The sequence below is a fragment of the Talpa occidentalis genome, unplaced genomic scaffold (assembly GCF_014898055.3).
Source record: "Talpa occidentalis isolate TD23 unplaced genomic scaffold, MPIMG_talOcc4v2.1 talOcc4.16, whole genome shotgun sequence".
Classification (NCBI taxonomy): domain Eukaryota; kingdom Metazoa; phylum Chordata; class Mammalia; order Eulipotyphla; family Talpidae; genus Talpa; species Talpa occidentalis.
The window spans coordinates 48,196,717-48,217,176 of NW_023601653.1; positions in this window are offsets into that span (position 1 = coordinate 48,196,717).

Genomic DNA, 20,460 nt, shown 5'->3' on the forward strand with positions numbered 1-20,460 from the left:
ATGAAATGCTGTCAGTATTTAGCCAGATTCTGCACCCTACTGCCAGCCACTGACTTTGGGGCTCTGGGGCAATACTGACTTCAGCAGTGACTCCAGAAGTTTTCTGATCTTTCACTGACAACAGCAGCTTCTTAAACTCTGGATCTTAGCTTGTGACCATATGGTCAGAACAGCCTCTTGACATTTGCTCTTCCAGGCCTTCAAAAAGTCTTATAAGCACATAATTTACATGATTTTCTAAGCATATAATCATAAGTATATAGTATTTCTAACAGTTTTGTAAACACATAATAATGCAGAACAGAGAAGGAAACCTCTCTCTCTCTTTTTTTTTTTTTTGCTTGCAAACATAAGAAAGCTTGTTTTCCTGATTTTGGGAGTGATAACTGTAGCAGAGTAGTAAAATATATGGTCAGACTATTTTTTTTTTCTTTTTGAAAAATATGTTTTTGCAGTAAAGTTGTTTTACATCACTCTATTTGTTTAGGGGTTGTAGACTCAAACTCTATAAATACATGTTTCACATCATACCCACCAACAAAGCCCCAATAATCCTCCACCATGATCCACCGGAACCTTCCCTCCCCGGCTCCCACATCACCACCTTCCCCTTCTGGTTGCCTCAGTTTTGCAGTCAGATGTAAAGGATTTGTTAGTTTTGGTTTTGTCTGACCATTTGCTTTGTTTCTCTGTATTCCATGTATAAGTGAAACCATATGGTATTTGTTTTTCTCCTTCTGACTTATTAATAATAATCCCCATTTCCATCTATATAGTCATAAGTTGCAAGAGGTCATCTTTCTTTTTAAATAATTGAGCAGTATTTCATTGTGTGTGTGTATACCTACATATATATCTGTATCTGTTTATATATATATGTATACCTATATATCTACACACCATAGATCACATTTTTCTGATCCACTCCTCTGTCCTTGGACACTTAGGTTGTTTCCATAGCTTGGCTGTTGTAAATAAGGCTGCAATAAACATAGGAGTGGAGATAATCCTTTAAATTAGCATTTTTGCATTCTTTGGAATTGCTGGTATGATAGATCTGCTTTAATATTTTGAGAAACCTCCATATGGTTTTCCACAGAGGCTGGACTAAACAGTGTGGGATGGTTACTTTTTAGCCACATCTTCACTAACACTTGTTGTTTCTGGTCTTTTTGGTACAACCATCCCCATGGTTGTGACACAGTATCTAATTGTGGTTTTGATTTATATTTCCCTGATGATAAGTTATGATGAGAATTTTGTCACATGTCTATTGGTCATCTGTATGACATCTTTGGTGAAGTGTTTTAGGTCTTGAGCCCATTTTTTGATCAAGTTAATTATTTTCTTTTTGTTCAGTTGCATGAATTCTTTATATATTTTGAATATTAGTCCTTTGTCAGATGTATGATGTACAAATATTTTTTCCCATTCAGCAGGGAGATGTCTCTTCATTTGGTTATTGTCTCTTTTACTGTACAGAAGATTTTTTAGTTTGTTATAATCCCATTTGTTTATATTTGCTTTTGCTTCTATTGTCATTGGAGATGAATCCCCAAAGACATCTCTGAAAGGAATGTCATGGAGTGTTTTGTCTTTGTTTTTCAATTTATTTTATAGTTTTGAGTCTTAGATCTATGTCTTTGAACCATTTTGAGTTGTTTTTTGTGTTTGGTGAGAGATGGTGATCTACTTTCATTCTTTTGCATGTGACTGCCCAGTTTTCCCAAAACTATTTGTTAAAGAGACTCTCCTTGCTACAGTGTATACTCTTGGCCTCTTAGTCATATATTAACTGTCCATAAATGTGTGGGTTCATTTTTGGACTCACAATTCTGTTTCATTGGTGTCTGTGTCTGTTTTTTGTTCCAGTGCTGTGCTGCTTTGATTACTATAACTTTGTAATGCAGCTTGAAGTCTGGGAGTATGATATTGTCACTCTTCTTCTTTTTTGTCAGGGTAGTTTTATTTTGGGGGGTCTTTTGTGGTTCCATATGAATTTCCATTTTTTTTTTCTAATTTTTGAAGAATGACATTTAGGTCTTGATAAGGTCTGAAAAGGATTGTCAAATCTACCCATGTTGCTTTGGGTAAGGTGGCCATTTTATTTTATTTATTTATTAATTATAATTTTATGTACTTTTTACATCATTTTTCCACAATGTATGCATTTTCATCTTGGTTATAGTCGCCATACAATTCCCACCCCACCTTGTTTTGATCCTACTCCCTCCTCCCCCACTGAAATGTGTCTCTGGTTTATTGTTACTTGTTGATTTGGATTTTTACTTTATTATAATTAGTCTTTTTCCTGGTACCTTGTTTAGGTTTTCTAAATTCCTGCTATGAGTGAGACCATCCAGTATTTTTCTTTTTCTTTCTGCCTTATTTCGCTGAGCATGATCCCTTCCAGCTCCATCCAAGTTGCTGCAATTTGCATGAGTTTATCTTTTTTGATTGCTGAGTAATATTCATGGTGTATATGTACCACATCTTCTTGATCCAGTCATTTATTTTGGGCATTTGGATTGTTTCCATAGCTTAGCTATTGTAAATAGTGCTGCTATATACATAGGGGTGCAGGTGCCCTTTTGAATTCATGTTTCTGTGTCCTTTGGGTAAATACCTAGGAGTGGAATTGCTGGATCATATGGAAGCTCCATCTTTAGCAGGTTGAGGAATCTCCACACAGCTTTCCATAGTGGTTGGACCATTTTGCACTCCCACCAGCAGTGCTGGAGAGTTCCTTTTTCTCTACATCCTTGCCAACATTTGTTGTTGCTAGTTTTTTTTAATATGTGCCATTCTTACTGGTGTAAGATGGTATCTCATTGTAGTTTTGATTTGCATTTCCCTGATTATAAGTGATGTTGAACATTTTTTCATATGCCATTTGCATTTGCATTTGGCCATTTGCATTTCCTCTTTGGAGAATTTTCTTTTTAGCTCTTCTGCCCATTTTCTGACTGGATTATTTTCTTTGTTTTTGTTGAGTCTCATGAACAAAAATCTTTGTAGGTTTTTGTGATCAGTCCTTTATCATTAGTGTTGTGTGCAAAAATTTTCTCCCAATCAGTGGGGAGTCTCTTTTGCTGTCTAGAAGCGCCTTAATTTGATGTAGCCCCAGCTGTTTATCTTTGCCTTCACTATCACTGCTTTGGGTGATGCGTCTTTAAAGATGTTACTGAGGTGTATGTCATGTAGTGTTTCGCCTGTATTTCCTTCTATATATTTTATGGTTTCAGGTCTTATGTCTAGTTTTTTAATCCATTTTGTGTATTATTTTGTGCATGGTGTAAGGTAGTAGTCAAGCTTCATTCTTTTACATGTAGCAATTCAGTTTTCCCAGAACCATTTATTGAACAAACTTTCTTTGTTCCATTGCATATTCTTTGTTCCTTTGTCAAAGATTAGTTGACCATAAATCTGTGGGTTTATTTTTTTGATTTTTTATTTGGTTCCATTGTTCTGTGTGTCTGTTCTTGTACCAACACCATGCAGTTTTGATTATTATGGCTTTGTAGTATAATTTGAAGTCTGGGAGTGTGATACTTCCATTCCCTTCTTTTTTTTTTTCAGGAGAACTTTGGCTATTCAGGGCTTTTGGTGGCTCCATATGAATTTCATCCATATTTGTTCTATTTCTTTGAAGAATGTCATTGAAATGTTTATTGGAATAGCAGTGAATCTGTAAATTGTTTTTGGTATGATGGCCATTTTAATAATGTTAATTCTTCCAATCCATGAGCAGGGGATGTCTTTCCATTTCTTTGTGTCTTCTATTTATTTTAACAGTGTTTTATAAATTCCTTTGTACAGGTCTTTTACCTCTTTTGTTGGGTTTATTCCTAAGTATTTGACTTTTTTTGTTTCAATCATAAAAGGGATGGTTTTCTTGATTTCTTCTTCTTCAGATTGATTGTGTATAGGAAGGCTACTGATTTTTGTGTGTTGATTTTGTATCCTGCTACTTTACTAAACTGATTGATTAGTTTGATTAGTTTTTCTGTGGAGTTTTTAGGGTTGTCTATATATATTATCATATCATCTGTGAATAGTGATAGTTTAACTTCTTCCTTCCCTATTTGGATTCCTTGTATGTCTTTGTCTTGTCTTATTGCTCTGGCTAGAACTTCCAGTATTATATTGAAAAGGAGTGGTGAAAGTGGACATCCTTGTCTTGTTCCAGATCTTAATGGAAATGCTTTTAACTTTTCAAGATGGCCATTTTAACAATGTTAATTTTTCTAATCCATAGGGAGGGAATATCTTCCCATTTTTTTGTATCTTCTATTTCTTTTAACAATATCTTCACCTCCTTTGATAAGTTCACTCCTAGATGTTTAATTCTTTTTTTTCCACAATTGTGAATAGGATTTTTTTCTTTCTTTTTAAACTTGTTTGCACATAGAAATGCAACTTATTTTTGTATATTAAGTTTGTACCTTGTGACTTTATTAAATTAATTTATTATTTCAATTAAATTTTTAGTGGAGTCTTTAAGGTTTCCAGTAGTGATAATTTTACTTCTTTTTTCCCAATTTGGATTCCTTTTCTATATTTCTCTTGCCTGATTGCTCTAGTTAGAACTTCTAATACTTTATTGAATATTGTACAGGTGACAGTTGGCATCCTTGTCTTGTACAAGATCTTAGAGGAAAAGCTTTCAATCTTTCACCATTGAGTGTCCTTTGGCTGTAGGTTTGTCAAATATGGATTTTATTATGTTGAGGACTGTTTTTTTTTATCACCAGTTTTTTGAGGGTTTTTATAATAAATGGATGTTGAATCTTATCAAATGCTTTTTCTGCTTCAAATAATATAATCATATGATGTTTATTTTTCATTTTGTTTATGTGGTAAATTATAGCAATTGATTTTTGGATATTGACCATCCCTGTATACCTGGAATAAATTCTGCTTAGTTATGATATATGAATATTTTGACATATTCTTGAATTCAGTTAACTAAAATTTTGTTGAGGATTTTTGCATTTACATTCAACAGGGAAATTGGTCTGTGATTCTCTTTTTCTGGTGATATTTATCAGGTTTTGATAACAGAGTGACATTGGCTTCATAAAATTTGTTTGGAAGTTTTTCTCTCTATTTTTAAGAGTTTGAGAAGAACAGGCATTTGCTCAGCTTTGAAGACTTGGGGTAGAACTCATTAGTGAAACTGTCTGGATCCAGGCTTTGTTTTCTGGAGAGACTTGATTACTGATTCAATTTCCTTGCTTGTGACTGGTCTGTTCAAGTTTTCTATTTCTTCTTGGTTCAGTCTTGGAGAATTGTAGATTTCTGAGAATTTCCGAGACTCTCTCTTCAAGTTCTGTCTTTACCAGACAGTGTCCGTTGAACAATGAAGCTTTGGGTTTGTCATCTATAAAACTGGGATAATGATAAAACCTATCTCATAGGGATGTTATGAGGATTAACATGCTGAAATAATGAATAAAAACATTGACCATGTACTTGGCATAAGTAATAAGATAATATACCTTATCACTGTTATTGTATTACTGCTGCTATTGATGTGACAGGATAGAGTAAAACCTGTAATCTTTAAAGCCCACCTAAGTGTGCTTACAGGAAGATGTGCGTAAATTCAAGCTATCTAGAGTCTCATCTAAATGTGTGGTCTTCAGAACTGAAAGAGATAAACATAGGGTTGGAGTAAGTGTAAGGACTCTGCGGCTAGAGGTGAGCCAAGAGAGCAAAAGATAGGCCAGGCAGGAGTCTGGCCATGACTGATCCTGGAGATCAACATAATACAGCAGACTATATCTGACCCAAGGAACAGGAATCTATGTGCTCTAAAATGATCAGATCATTGAAAAGCCACTATGTTTACCAGCAGTTGAAAACCCCAGCAAGGAGTAGAAAAGAAAAGAAAGCTCAATTGTGGAAATAGAGAGCATAGACAGGACCTACGTCCTTACTCTAAATCCAAAAGCCAAAATAAACCATCAAACCCTTAGTGGGGAAACAATTCAGGATCCTTACATGAACAGTGCATCCAGAAGAATCTTCCCAAAATTAGCTGTGAGTTTAGGGACATCTTCATCTCACAAAGTACAGACAGTACAAGATTACATTGGCTACATTGCTGGTTAACCCAAATCTTCTCACTCCTGTTCTGGGACATTCTCTACTTGTACCTTTGCAGAACAATATAGCACAGGCTGCACTGAGAAGCAGGCAAATAGCTTAGGTTGGGCAAGTCTTCAGTTATAGGGTTGTTTGGTAAAACACATGCATTAAGATTGTTACTTCCCCTTAATTTTTGGGATTTATATTTTGTTAGAGCATGAGGAAGAAAGAAAGATAATTAAAAGTATTCAAATTTCTTCCATTTGCATTTAAAAAGATAATTAATTTTAAAAGATTTATTTATTTATTTATACAAGCACTGGGTACAGTCAGAAGCGCAGGAGGGTGAGAGAATTCACCAAAGCCAGAGCGGGGAGCACAGCAGGCAGAAGGACCGAAGTACACTGCTGAGGGGAGCAGCTGGTGGCAGGAGAGGTCTGCGCGCCATGTGGGACCCTCCTCCTGTGGCTGGGGAGCAGCCGGGAATCGAACCAGCGCAACAGAGGCTGTGGGCAGCTTTGCAATCCAGCACTCAACCGTTGTGCCACCGGGGAGGCCCTTAATTTATTTTTAACTGAGGTAATATTGGGATACCCCTATCAGGTATTACCACCACAGTACACCACCATCAATGCACCCATGTTCCACCACCACAGACCATTGTGCCTCCTTCCCTCTTGGTCCCTTCCTCTTCTCCCATAACCCCCCTACTCTGATGTTGATGCTTCATTTCTGCAGTTGGCTATTAAGGGTTAGTTTTTCAGCTTCTCTTTATCTATTGCTTTAGTTACTTTATATTCCACATATTAGTGGCACCATCAGTATTTATCTCTCTCCTTCTGACTTATTTTACTTAGCATTATCCTTTCAAGTTCCATCAGTGTTGCCCCAAATAGCAGGAGCTTATCTTACTTGATCACTAGGTATTTCCATTGTGTATATATATATACCACATCTTCTTGATCCATTCATCTGTTCTGGGGCACTTAGGTTGTTTCCACAGTTCAGCTCCAGTTAATGTGCTGCAATAAACATGGGAGGGTGTTTCCTTTTGAATTAGCGTTTTTGAATTTTTTGGGTAGTTGCCTAGGAGTGGAATTACTGGGTCAGGTAGCAGATCCATCTTGAATATTTTGAGACACCTCCATATTGCTTTCCATATGGACTGGACCAGTTTGCATTCCCACCAGCAGTGTAGGAGGGTTCCCTTTTCTCCACATACTTGCCAGCACTTGTTTCTGGTCTTTTCTATATGGGTCATTCAAAAAAAGCATTTTTATAAGGAATGTAATAATATCTTAGTTGAAAGAGATTTAATTGTTATAATAAACAATTTTTTCATCTTTCATACCTTAGTATCCTTTGGGATCCTGTAAATGACTCTGAAGTGTGTGAAACTGTGCTTATAATGTCTATAGTTTTTAATATATTCACAAGAGAAAGTTTGACCCCCTCAAAAATTCAGAAAGCCCTGCTATTGAATTTTGCATTTCTTCAGCATTGGGTGGTTTAGTTTATTGAACCCACTTGACAACACAGTGGAACCCAGAGTCAGTATAGTCCCACATGAACCTCTTCTGGGTTCTTCTCTATATCAAAAAGTGGCACTACATTCAGCAGTTCTGAAAGTTGGAAATCTGGGAGTTATTCTTGACATTTTTCTCTCTCCAGTCCATATCCAGTCTATCAAAAATCCCAGTCATTCTACCTCCTAACTCCCTCTTGTATCCCATCATGTCTCATAAAAGCAAAGGCAAGTGTGTAATAATATATTAACTTTTCATATTTTAGTAAAAGTAGCAATGTTTTATTTGCACTTTGTCATGGGAAAATTTTAGCCCTATACTAAAGTAGCACCCACTCTCCTATAACCACGTCCACATACCTGTCAGCCACCTTCAACAACTATCATCTCTTGTTCCCTCTTACTGCCACATGCCAGCAAATTTGAGCAAATTCTAAGCCTTGCATCACACTATTAGAAAATATTTTAGTACCTGAGAAAGTAATGAATTCTGTTAAAAACCATAATTATCATATATAAAAATTCCCAAATATCACCCAAAATACAGTCAGTATGAAAGAATTCCAATTTTATCAATAGTTCCCATTGTTTGAATCACAACTGAAACAACTTCTACATATTACAACTGATTGATGTCTCCCAAGTCTTTTTCAATTTGTTCCTTCCTGTTCCTCTCCTTTTTACTTTTTTCTTTACAATAGTTTCCTGAAGAATATTTTATTCTGCAACCATTCCAATAATTTGCTGAAAGGTTGTAATATTCTTATTCAAAAGGCATTAAGTAATTTAGGAAATGAAAAGAGGGAATCAAATGTTCTATATCTACTTCAATTATTAATTCCAGTTCCTTTGATTTTTAAAAGCATGTATTAAATATCTTGCTATATATTTTGAGTTGGAAAGAATGTTGGAGGCTGCGCAAACTTCTTGTGTCACCTGTGTGGAGATGGATGCCTCTGAGGGATGGACGTGAGGTTGTTCAGCAAGCTAAAGACAATGCACAGCTCTATGCCACTCTCTCCAGTCCTCGTTGCTTTCATTTTCACTGTCCTTACTATTCTATTCGGCACCTGTCAAACAAGAATTGTGATTCGTTGGCATTGGCATTTTCATGTTTCACTTGTATCAGGTTAGTTGATCTTTCCAGTGTTGACCCAGGAGGCCAAATGATAAAATTGTGTTGTGTGTTAGATTGCCCTATCATGTTCCAGTTCTTGCAAACGGGTACTTCCTGTGAACTAAGTATCATAATATTGCTTGCTAGCCACATAACCTTATTTCATTTTCAGTCTGCACTGGAATGGTTCAGGAGATATTTTAGGCGGATTTCTTACTCTGTTGTCTGTTTCTCTTTTTTTCTCTGTGGAATTTATAACATCTCTGCTTTTGGGCAGGTGATCATTTGTTTTCCCCTCCCTCATACTCACCCCTTTCTCATGTCAAGCTCTTATGGAAATTTTAGAAAGATATTGAATGGTGTGCATCAGAGTGGCTCATGAAGGCAGCTGTTGGGACTGTGGATAAATGTTAATAATCACACCTTGGGTTTTAAAAGTCCTTCAGCTTCACTCACAAGCTGGCAGGACTACATTTCATCTTCCTGCTTCCTCCACTTATGTCAGTCCATCCTCTTTCTAGTCTACCTCTGCAACCCTTATGAGAATTCTCCAAGACAATCTCTGATATTCAAAATCTTCTAATATTTAAAAAAAACTGCTAGGACAAATGTGTTCTTTGGTTTTTTTATTATCATTTTGCCATTAAATAAAACAAAACTTCCAGCCTGCTGGCTCAGGCCGGTGCCTCATCTTCATCTCTCTTGAGCTTTGCCCCTTTCAGAAAAACAAGAAACGAAAGCCTGTATTACTTTGAATCAGCCCAAGTGGCCTCAGACTTCTTTCTAAGAATATCTTATTCCTTTACTAGAATAGGTTAGAGAATGTATGTTAATAGCCATTACAACATAGTTACAAGCATAATTAAAAACTGGGTGTGAGAGCAAGCATGAGTATGATCCCTGGTCTCATGTCACAGAGGGCACATGGCTTAGGACCTCAGTTTAAAACCACTTACTATTTGACCTTGAACATGGTTCACCTCTCTCACCTTAGTTGTGTTGCCTACAAAATGAGGATAATGATCCTTAATCATTCTATTTAATGGGATTTTTAGTAAGTATTAAATTAAAGTAGATAAAAGATGAACATAATGCTCAATATATAGTAAGTGCTCAATAAATTTAACTAGCAATGCTGTTGTTGTTAGATAAGTAGAAAATATATTTGGGTAGATTATGATAAATTTAGATTAATGGGATTGGGAACATTAGGCAAGTCATTTAATAATCTTTAACTGTGATATGATATGAGCCATGAGATATGGTGTTTTAGAAATTGTGGTCCAGATGTCCCTTACCTGGGGCAGGCAAATGAGAGAGGCAGAGAAGACAGCTGGGAATGTTGCAAGGAAGAGGGACTTAGACTGTGCCCCAAAGATGAAGAGTAAAGGGGCATCTGAGCAGCATTTGTTCAGAGGCAACTTGCTAAACTAGGGAAAAAGAGCTATCCAAGGTGTCCACTGGTATTTAGGTATGTGTAGTGGGTATGAAGAGTTTTCTTCCAAGTTACTGAGACTAAATTAAAATGACTTATTTAATTATTACCCATTGAATGACAATCCTGTATTTTTCTTTTTCTTTTTGACTTATTTCACTGAGCATGATCCCTTCTAGCTCCATCCATGTTGCTGCAAACTGCATGTGTTTATCTATTTTGATTTCTGAGTAATATTCCATTGTGCATATGTACCACATCAAGAAAGAAAAAGAAAAATACCAGATGGTCTCACTCATAGCACGAATTTAGAAAACCTAAATTAGAGACCAGGAAAAAGACTAATCATACAAAGTAAAAATCAAAATCAACAAGCAACTATAAACCAGAGACACACTACAGGGTGGGGTCGGGGGAGAGGCAGGGAAAGGAAGGACTAGAGTCAAAATAAGGGGGAGGTGCAATTGTATGGGGAATATAACCAAAATGAAAATGCATACATTGTGCAAAGATGAAAAAAGATGTAAGAATTATATAAAATAAAATATTTAAATTAAAAAAAATTCAGGAGTTCCTCGTTAACTCCTTTTGCAACAATTTTTTTTATTATTCAATTTGTTTAAACAGAATATGTTTAATTCATTTTTATTTTATTTAAATGATTTTTTAACGTCTTATGTTACTGTAAACATCAGTTACTGTAGTGTAATATTTGCAGGAATTGATTGAAGACAGATGTTTTCCCCTGAAAAAAAAAAAAAGTACATGACAAGATGACTGCACTTGAGAGTAAATATAGAGAAAGAATAAAACAACAAAAATAACATAAAACTTCAGGGCCAGTCCTATTATGAGATTGAAATGAAATAAAGGAATTGTGTCAGTCAGGCCCAGTAAGAACAACTTAAAAATCTCAGTGGTGGAACAACACAAAGGTGTATTTCTCACTCACAGCACATGTCAGCACGGGTCGGTGACGCCACTGCCTTGAGAGGGTGGCGCGACCACTCCCGGATGCAAGCGGCTACCTCTTCATAGTCTCAGGATCTGCATTGTCTCAGTGATTCTTTTTTCCCCTTCCAGTATGAACTAATCTATCTCTCATTATAGAATTACATTCAAAAAAATTTTTAAAGACTTATTTATTTATTTATACAAGCACTGGGTACAGTCAGAAGCATGGAAGGGTGAGAGAATTCACCAGAGCCAGAGCGGGGAGCAGAGCAGGCAGAAGGTCCGAAGTACACTGCTGAGGGGAGCAGCGGGGGGCAGGAGAGGTCTGCGCGCCATGTGGGACCCTCGCCCGTAGGCGGGGATCGAACCGATGCTGCAGAGGCTGCGGGCAGCTTTGCAGCCCAGCGCTCAACCGCTGCACCACCAGGGAGGCCAAATTCAATTTTTTTTTTTTTTGTGGGACCCTTGCCGTTGGCCGGGGAACAAACTGGCGCTGCAGAGGCTGCAGCCCAGCGCTTAACCGCTGTGGCACCAGGGGAGGCCCCCCATTCAAATTTTTAGAGAGAGAAAACTCAAATTGATCTGGAAATCAGCATCTTCCCCATTGCTCCTTGGGCTGCTATCCCACCTGTTGTTTATCTGATTGGGGGACATGTTATCTATTTTATGACCAAAGGGGTGCTGTAAATGAAGTGAATTGATCCAAATCGACTTCTTAGATATGTGTCGTGAACGGCTTCTCTTATATGGCTAGTCGAGAAGGGAGACCATGGGGACAGCTTAAAATGAGTGTGGGAGATTTATCTATTTGTAGTCAAAATCCCAATTAGACTATTAGAATTCATAGTCATATTCTTATTTTTCTGCTTCTCTTTATGTATTCATCTACTTCTGAAATGCCAGTTTTCTAGCCCATTTGAGTGGAGGAAAAAGAGATAAAAATACTTTAACTTGAGAACTTTGATTTGTAATATTAGCACAATTCCAGGAAAATATAGACTGAGTAATTATTACTAAAATATTATAAAACCATCACATTTATGAATGTAAAGGGTAAAAAAAAAAAAGACTAAAAGACTAACCAAAAACACAGAGAATTGGAAATCAGATCCCAAGTGATTTTCCATCAAAAATCAGCATCTAGAGTTCAGAAACATGGGAAATAAAGGACTGAGCAGGGCTTCAATGGCTTACATTTGTGTGGCACTTAAGCACTATTTTGCTTTTACCTCTTATCTTACTGGAGAATATCCAATGCTTTATAGTAAGTAAACAGGGGGGCCTCCCCTGGTTGGCGCAGGCAGTTGAGCACCGCTCTGTGAAGCTGTCTGCAGCCTCTGCAGTGCTAGTTCGATCCCCGCCAGCCGGCGAGAGTCGCACATGGTGCGGCAGACCTCCCCTGACTCACCCGCCTCTCCCCTCAGCAGTGTAATTCGTCTGTCTGCCAGTTCTGTTTTCCGCCCTGTCTCTGGTGAATCCTCTCACCCTCCCGCACATCTGGCCTGTACCCTGGTTCTTGTATAAATAAATTTAAAAAAAACTTAAAAAAAATAAACAGGGAAGGTGTTACTATCTTAATTTTATTTTGAAATTTTAATTATGTTGATTAAGGAAACATTGATTTAGATTTTAAGTGTATATGTTCAAGCATCTGCAAATATGTATTATCACACCACACCCCACCATCAGAGCTCCAATAACCCTTCACCATAATCTGTGAGCTTCTCCCCCTTCTCCTTTTTTATATCCTCTATCCTTACTTCCTGGTAACCTTAAATCAATAGTAGATTTCAAGGGTTTATGTTTGGTTTTGTGCATTCTTTTGTTTGTTTTTCATATATTCCACAAATGAGTAAAATCATCTGGTGTTTCTCCTTCACTTAGCCCAACCTCCTCCAGATCCATCCATGTGGTCACAATGGCAAGATTGAATTTTTTAAAAATAGTTGAGTAGTTTTTCATTGTTATATGTACCGTATCTTCTTAATCTACTCATCTGTCCTTGGGTATTTAGATTGTTTCTAAGTACTGCATTGTAAATAGTGCTGCAATGAACATAGGAATATGTATTTTATTTAATTAGGGGTGGAATTGCTAAATCATAAATAGATCTATTTATAATGTTTTGAGAAACCTTCATACTGTTTTCCATAGGGACTGGACCAGTCTAATTTCCCACAGTCTAGCAGGGTTCCTTTTTTCTCCTCATCTTTGCAAACACTTGTTTTTGGTCTTTATGATATGGGCCATTCTCAAAGGAGATGCTATCCTTTGTAGTTTTGATTTGCATTCCCCTAATGATAAGTGATGGTGAACTTTTTTTCATGTGCCTGCTTGCTGTCTGTGTGTATTTTGTGGAGAAGTGTCTATTTTGCTTTTGTGAATATTTTTAATTAGGTAGTTTTCTTTTTGTTTGTTTTATGTAGTCTTCGTAGATTTCAGATATATATATATATATATTCTGTGCTAGTATTTTCTCCTATTTGGTAATGTTTATTTTCATTTTAATGAATTTCTTTCATTGCGCAGAAACTGTTTTGTTTGAAGCAGTGCCATTTGTTTATTTTTGTTTTCCTTGCTGTTGGATTCAAGTATCCAAAGATTTAAAGATATTCAAAGATATTCTTTAAATCAGCGTTGTGGAGTGTTTGCCTATGTTATCTTCTATGTATTTTATGACTTTAGGTTTTACATCCAAGTCTTTAACCCATTTTGGAGTTAATTTTTGTGTATGGTGTGAAGAAATGTTCTAGTTTCATTCTTTGGCAGATGGCTGTCCAGTTTTCCAACACTGCTTGGTAAAGAGACTTTGCTTGTTCTCTTGTATATTCTTGGCTCCTTTGTTATGAATTAACTATCCAGATATGCATGGGTTTATTTCTGGGGTCTCAATTTTATTCCATTAGTCTCTGTTTTTGTTTTTATTCTAATGTCATATTGTTTGGATTATTATAGATTTGTAGTATAGTTTGCAGTCTGGCAGTGTGATACTTCCTTTCTTCTCTTTTGTCAGGATTGCTCTGGCAATTTTGGGTTTTTGTATCTCTATTTAAATAAAGGACGGACCAGCACTGGTTGTACAGGCTGACAAATGATTTTGCTGCTTTAATAATGTTTGCTCTATTTCTTTAAATAGTTTATGGGACTTTGACATGGATTACATTGAATTGGTTTATTGTTTTGGGTAAGATGTCCATTTAAACAATATCCATTCTTGCAATCCATGAGCAAATATTTCTTTTAACTATATCTTATAGTTTTCATTCTATAGATGTGTCACACCTCCTTTGCTATATTTATTTTAGCATTTTTTTTTTTTGGTAAAATTGTAAATGTGATAGTTTTCTTAGTTTCTTCTTTGTAAACCCATTCTTTACATATAAGAAGGCAACTGGTCTTTGTGTGTTGATTTTGTAGCCTTATTCTTTACTGATTTATTAGTTTAATTCATTTTCCCATGGTGTTGTTAGGGCTCTTTACATGTACTATCATATCATCTGCAAATAATGATAGCTTCACTTCTTTCCCAATTTGGATTCCTTTTATAGCTTTTTCTTGCCTAATTGCTCCAGCGAAGTCTTCCACTAAATGCCACTAAGTTTATAACTAGCGGTGAAGTGAATATCCTGTCTTGTACCTGATCTTAGAGAAAAATTTTCAGTTTCTCATCATTGGATGTATTAACTCTGATTTTGGCATATTTGGCTTTTACTGTGTTGATGTTTGTGCCTTGTATTTCCATTTTTAATGTTTCCATATAAATATATGTGATCTTGTCAAATACTTTCTCTTCTATTGATACAATCATACAATTTTTATTTTTCCTTTTTATTGATGTGGTGAATTACTTTGGTTGATTTGAGGATGTTGAGCCATCTTTGCATCCTTAGACTAAATCCCATTTGGTCATTATGTAAATCTTTCGATGTGTGTTGAATTTTATTTACTGAGATTTTGTTGGGATTTTTGCATTTATATTCATCATGGATATTGGCCTGCAGTTTTCCCTTTTTGTGATATCCTGGACTGCTTTTGATATAATAGTAATGTTGGCCTTGTAAAATGTATTTGAAAGCATTCTTCCTCAATTTGGGGGAATAATTTGAGAAAGACAGGTATTAATTCATCTTTGTCCTTTGGTTTGGGGGGACTCACTAGTAAAACCAGCTGGTGCTGACCTTTTGTTTTTGTGGTAGACTTTTGATTACTATTTCAATTTCCTTGTTCATAACTGGTCTATTCAGGTTTTGTTTTTTCCTGATTCGATATAGCAGCACAACAGTTTGTAAAGCAGTGTCTTCACACTGGACCCCAGGTTCCAAGCATTTCCCTCTACTCACTTCTTCAGGGAAGCATGAATCTCCTTGTGTCCTTTCTGGTGCAGATTGTGCTGGTTGCTGATGTCTAAGAGGTGTTCTAGTTTTGCCCCAAGCCACAAAACTCTCTGGGTATAATGCCCACCTGATTAATTTAGATGATCCTATTAGATGTAAAGCAAGGAAGCTCCTCTGACACCTTCTTGGTTCTGTGTCACTATCTTAATTTTCAACTAAGGAAACCAAGGCCAGAAAAGTTTAACTAGTTTAAAATAATTTAGTCAAGACTTTGAAAGAAATATGGATAGATGCAAAGATTAGAATTCAGACCTTCCAATTTCAAGTGTTTTGTTCTTTTGGGGTATAGGATGATTGTAGTGGCAAGAAGGCATAGAGCAGGATATCTATGATCAGAGCAAATGGGTAAAGGAGTGAGTCCTAGAGCCCTCGGTGGCTTTTCAGGCTTTTATTGAGTTAATTTTTTTAAAAGTTTATTATTTATTTATTTTTATATTCCCCGTACAATTGCAACCCCCTTATTTTGACCCCAAACCCTCCTTTCCCAACCCTCCCCCCCATAGTGTGTCTCTGGTTTATAGTTGTTTGTTGATTTTGATTTTTTTCTTTCTTGTATTCTTTTTCCTGGTCCCTTATTTAGGTTTTCTAGATTCCTGCTATGAATGAGACCATCCGGTATTTTTCTTTTTCTTTCTGGCTTATTTTGCTGAGCATGATCCCTTCTAGCTTCATCCATGTTGCTGCAAACTGCATGTGTTTATCTTTTTTGAATGCTGAGTAATATTCCATCGTGTATATGTACTACACCTTCTTGATCCAGTCATCTATTTTTGGGCATTTGGGTTGTTTCCAAAGCTTAGCTATTGTAAATAGTGCTGCCATAAACATAGGGGTGCAGGTGCTCTTTGGAATTCATGTTTCTGTGTCCTTTGGGTAAATACCTAGGAGTGGAATTGCTGGATCATATGGAAGCTCTATCTTTAGTAGGTTGAGGAATCTCCACATAGCTTTCCATATTGAATTTACCAGGTACATGGCAGGCAGGGGTGCGGGGTAGGGGTGGGGGAGCCAGGAGGCTGGCAGGCCTCCCAGCCCCAGTGAATCTTCATTCTTCTTGGGCTTTCCGGTGCTCTCTCTCTTGTGGTGGTCTGTTCTCTGCTCTCTTGCTTGTTCCTATGGCAGTTCCATTCCTCAAGCGTCCCGTAATGCCGCTGTTATAAGCCAGTCTCAGCCCAGGTGTACCCACCAAAGTATGACCATACCCCACTACAGGTGCCCGCCATCAGGCATGCATTCAGGACCGCAGGGATCGATCCATCATCAATCCTAATGGTGGGAAGGCAGAAAAGCCTGACAATCATTTACCCTACAATGATGTAAGACCCTGATGGTCCCCTGTCTCCCCTCCTGCAGTCACTAAAAGGCAGTGTGGTGACACAGTTTAGAGCACAGATGGCTCTCATTGCCACCAGCTGTGTGATCTTGATCAGTTAACTGTGCTTTCTACTCTTCATTTTCCATCTGTATAAAATTGAAATACAGTAGTTCACCCTTATCCATGACTTTCCTGCCACATGTAAGTTTCCCCTGGTCAAACTGAAAATAATGTGATAATGAAAATAATGTGATAAAATAAAATGATATTTTGCAGGAGAAAAGGAGACTGTGTAATTTTTATTACACTATATTGTTATTCTTGTTTTTTTAATATTTTATTTTATATAATTCTTATATCATTTTTCATCTTTGCACAATGTATGCATTTTCATTATGGTTATATTCCCCATACAATTCCACCCCCCCCCCATTTTGACTCTAGGCCACCGTGTGTCTCTGGTCCATAGTTGCTTGTTGATTTTGATTTTTACTTTGTATTGATTAGTATTTTTCCTGATCTCTTATTTAGGTTTTCTAAATTCCTGCTATGAGTGAGACCATCTGGTATTTTTCTTTTTCTTTCTGACTTAATTCGCTGAGCATGATCCCTTCTAGCTCTATCCATGTTGATAGTGAAGGCAAAGATAAACAGCTGGGACTACATCAAATTAAAGAGCTTCTGCACAGCAAAAGAGACAATAACTTTTTTTTTTATCTCTGAGTGTGGCTAAAGCATAATATATAAGGATTTGGTACTATTTCAGGCATCCATTGAAGGTTTTAGAACATACCTTCTTCAGAGGCAATGGAACTACTTAAATTATAACCTAACACAAGGCTTTCTGTGATTTAGATAATGTATTTAAAGTACTTAGGACATGTTAACTACTTATTCAATGGTGATTATTGTAATCATTAAAATGACTCCTTTGGGTGAAGCTATGTTGCCATGTTAAAATGTAAATAGGTCTCTTAGCAAGTTGCTCATATTAACCTATTGTTATAGTTAAGTTGTTGAGAAGAAAACTGAGGCAGGAGAGCTATACTATTAGGAGGGGTAAAGAGAGCAGGTAATAGGAAGACATGCTCTGGTGGGGATACTCAGGTAGAGGCTGCGACAGCAGCACAGTGTTTGTGGAAACTGGAGCAGAGTGGCTCAGAGCCCTGATGGGGAAGAGGGGATCACAACAAACAAGACAAATGATTTATTTAAATTCTAAAATGTCAGTATTTTTGTATTTAAAAATAACAGAACACTCCAGACTGGTAACATGGTCACTATAGATGCCCATTCCCTCAGGTAAGCCACACTCTGTCATCCTTTTGCCTTTGTGCCTTTTGACAGAATCCCTGGTTTAGTTTCAAGCGACTGAGATTAAGAACCTCCTAACTCATAGCTAAGAAGAGTCCATTCAACTTTGAGGATCATTTGAGAAATGTTCTTATTCGAAAGAGGGAAACCACATTTGGAGAATCATTACAGTAGACTAGTAACCCCTTTCCCCTCTCACCTCCATGTCAGATGACTCCACAAGGAGGCAGGTACCACCATGAAGGCAGGACACTGTCCAGAATGATTTGGGGGAGAAATAAATGACAAATAATTAGGAGAAAATAGTCTCAACTTTACTGGAAATGCAAGAGATAAGAATTTTGCTAGTTATTAGAACAATGAGATACCTTAGAAGAATTTTAGCCAAGAAAGACTTGTGATCAGAACATTTTCTTAAAAAATTGCCTCTCTCTGGGTTCATAAATATACAAACGATAAAGACAAATGATTAATTTAAATTCTAAAATGTCAGTATTTTTGTATTTGAAAAAAAGCAGAACACTCCAGGCTGGCAACAGTCATTATAGGTGGTCATTCCCTTAGGTATGTTGAGCACACTCCCTTCCTGAATCTATTCCCACCCACCCTCCACTTCTCTCCACTCATTCCTTCTTTCATGTTTTTGCTTCTGGAAACACAAACAATGTCCCTTTCCTTCCCCAATCCTTTTGTATGTATTGTGTGTCGTACAATTGAACTATTTTATCCATTAAATATCTTTGAGTGTTTTACAAACAAGAGCCAAAAATCTCTGTACTCAAAGAATTTATAGACTAGTGAATTTGAAAAAGACAAGGATACAGGTAACTGTAACAGATGGTAAAATAAGAAAACATCACATCTTAAATATAAATTAAACACTGTAGTCTTTCAAAGAATGAAGAAGATAGATTTCTCTGTGCATTTTTTTCTTTGCTTCCCATTTTATAGATGGAAAAGTTGAGACAGTTCTGCTCTAAGCTGGAAAGGAAAGGAAAGGAAAGGAAAGGCAAGGCAAGGCTCTGAAGGTGAGATCTTCTCCCACTCCTTATAAAGACCAGCTTGCTTCTAAGGCAAGTGGTTATGTGTTCATTAACAATAGTCTTTACTTAACTTTTCAAAGGACACTAGTGTATTAGTTAGTGGCAAATTCTGCATCATGTGTTTGTGTTGATTCATTAATACTCATGATATAACCCTTTCTTTGAGAACTTTAATATTTTTAAATGCCAAAATAATGTTTTGGCTTTCATTCATTTTAACATTGTTTGTTTTAAAATAAGTAACACAATCACAGTATGAGTATCAATAATAAATTACATAAGAGACCATGAAAGCCCTTCAGATCAATTACAGTTATTTTTAAGCAAACATAATTTATCTAAGAAAACAAAGTGGGTACATATAAATCTGCCTTGAATTTCCTGAGAGTGCCTAAGAACTCTTCAGAAAAAATACAACTAATTTCTTCTTCACAACGCTCTGTTAGCCATCCTCCTGTTGCCATGGTGTTTAAGTCACAGACATGTCACACAGAAGAGCAGACTGTATTGTCTCCTGATATTTATTACAGCAATGAGGTAGTGTTTTTTGATATAGTGAGGGACCAGTGGCGAGAGAAAGAAAACCAAGAATAATGATGCCAGACCTAATAAAGAAGCTCCTGGTGGGCAGTGATGATGTCAATGCAGAGTGCTGGGTACGTGCAATAAGCCATTACAATGTTTGGAGGAGATGCCACATAGTTTTTCTGTCCTATAAAACTGAAAGGAAACACCCAGAAAAATTACAGACATGTCAATCCAACCTGGCCATCAGACTTGTTGACTCGGTTGTTTTTCTTGTTAGGTATATCTGAGATATAAAATGTCACCTCCAAACCTTATTCCCGAGGAGTCCTGTTCATATCCTGTGTGTGTCTATAGTGTATTTCCCTTGCATTTCTTCCTAAACAAATGACAATGTGTGCACATTGCTATGCATCTTGTAGTTTCCACTTAAAACTACATCTTCTTAATAGTGCATTATTAATACAGTGTCTTCATTCCTTCTTCATAGTTGCATAGTATTCCATCATATATGCTGTAATTATTTAAATATGCCATTTAGATTATTTCTAGTCTTTTTTCCTCTTTGGTCAATACTTCAAGAATAATTCAAGAATTGAGGACATTGATAAGATTAGATGGCCATGTTCTGACACTCAGTAGATCCAGAAAGTTATTTGATGATCTCTAAAAACCCTCTCGTAATGTGTGTGCCAGGTAGCCTGAACAAATAAATTCCTGATAAATTGTGGTTGGAAAAATTCAG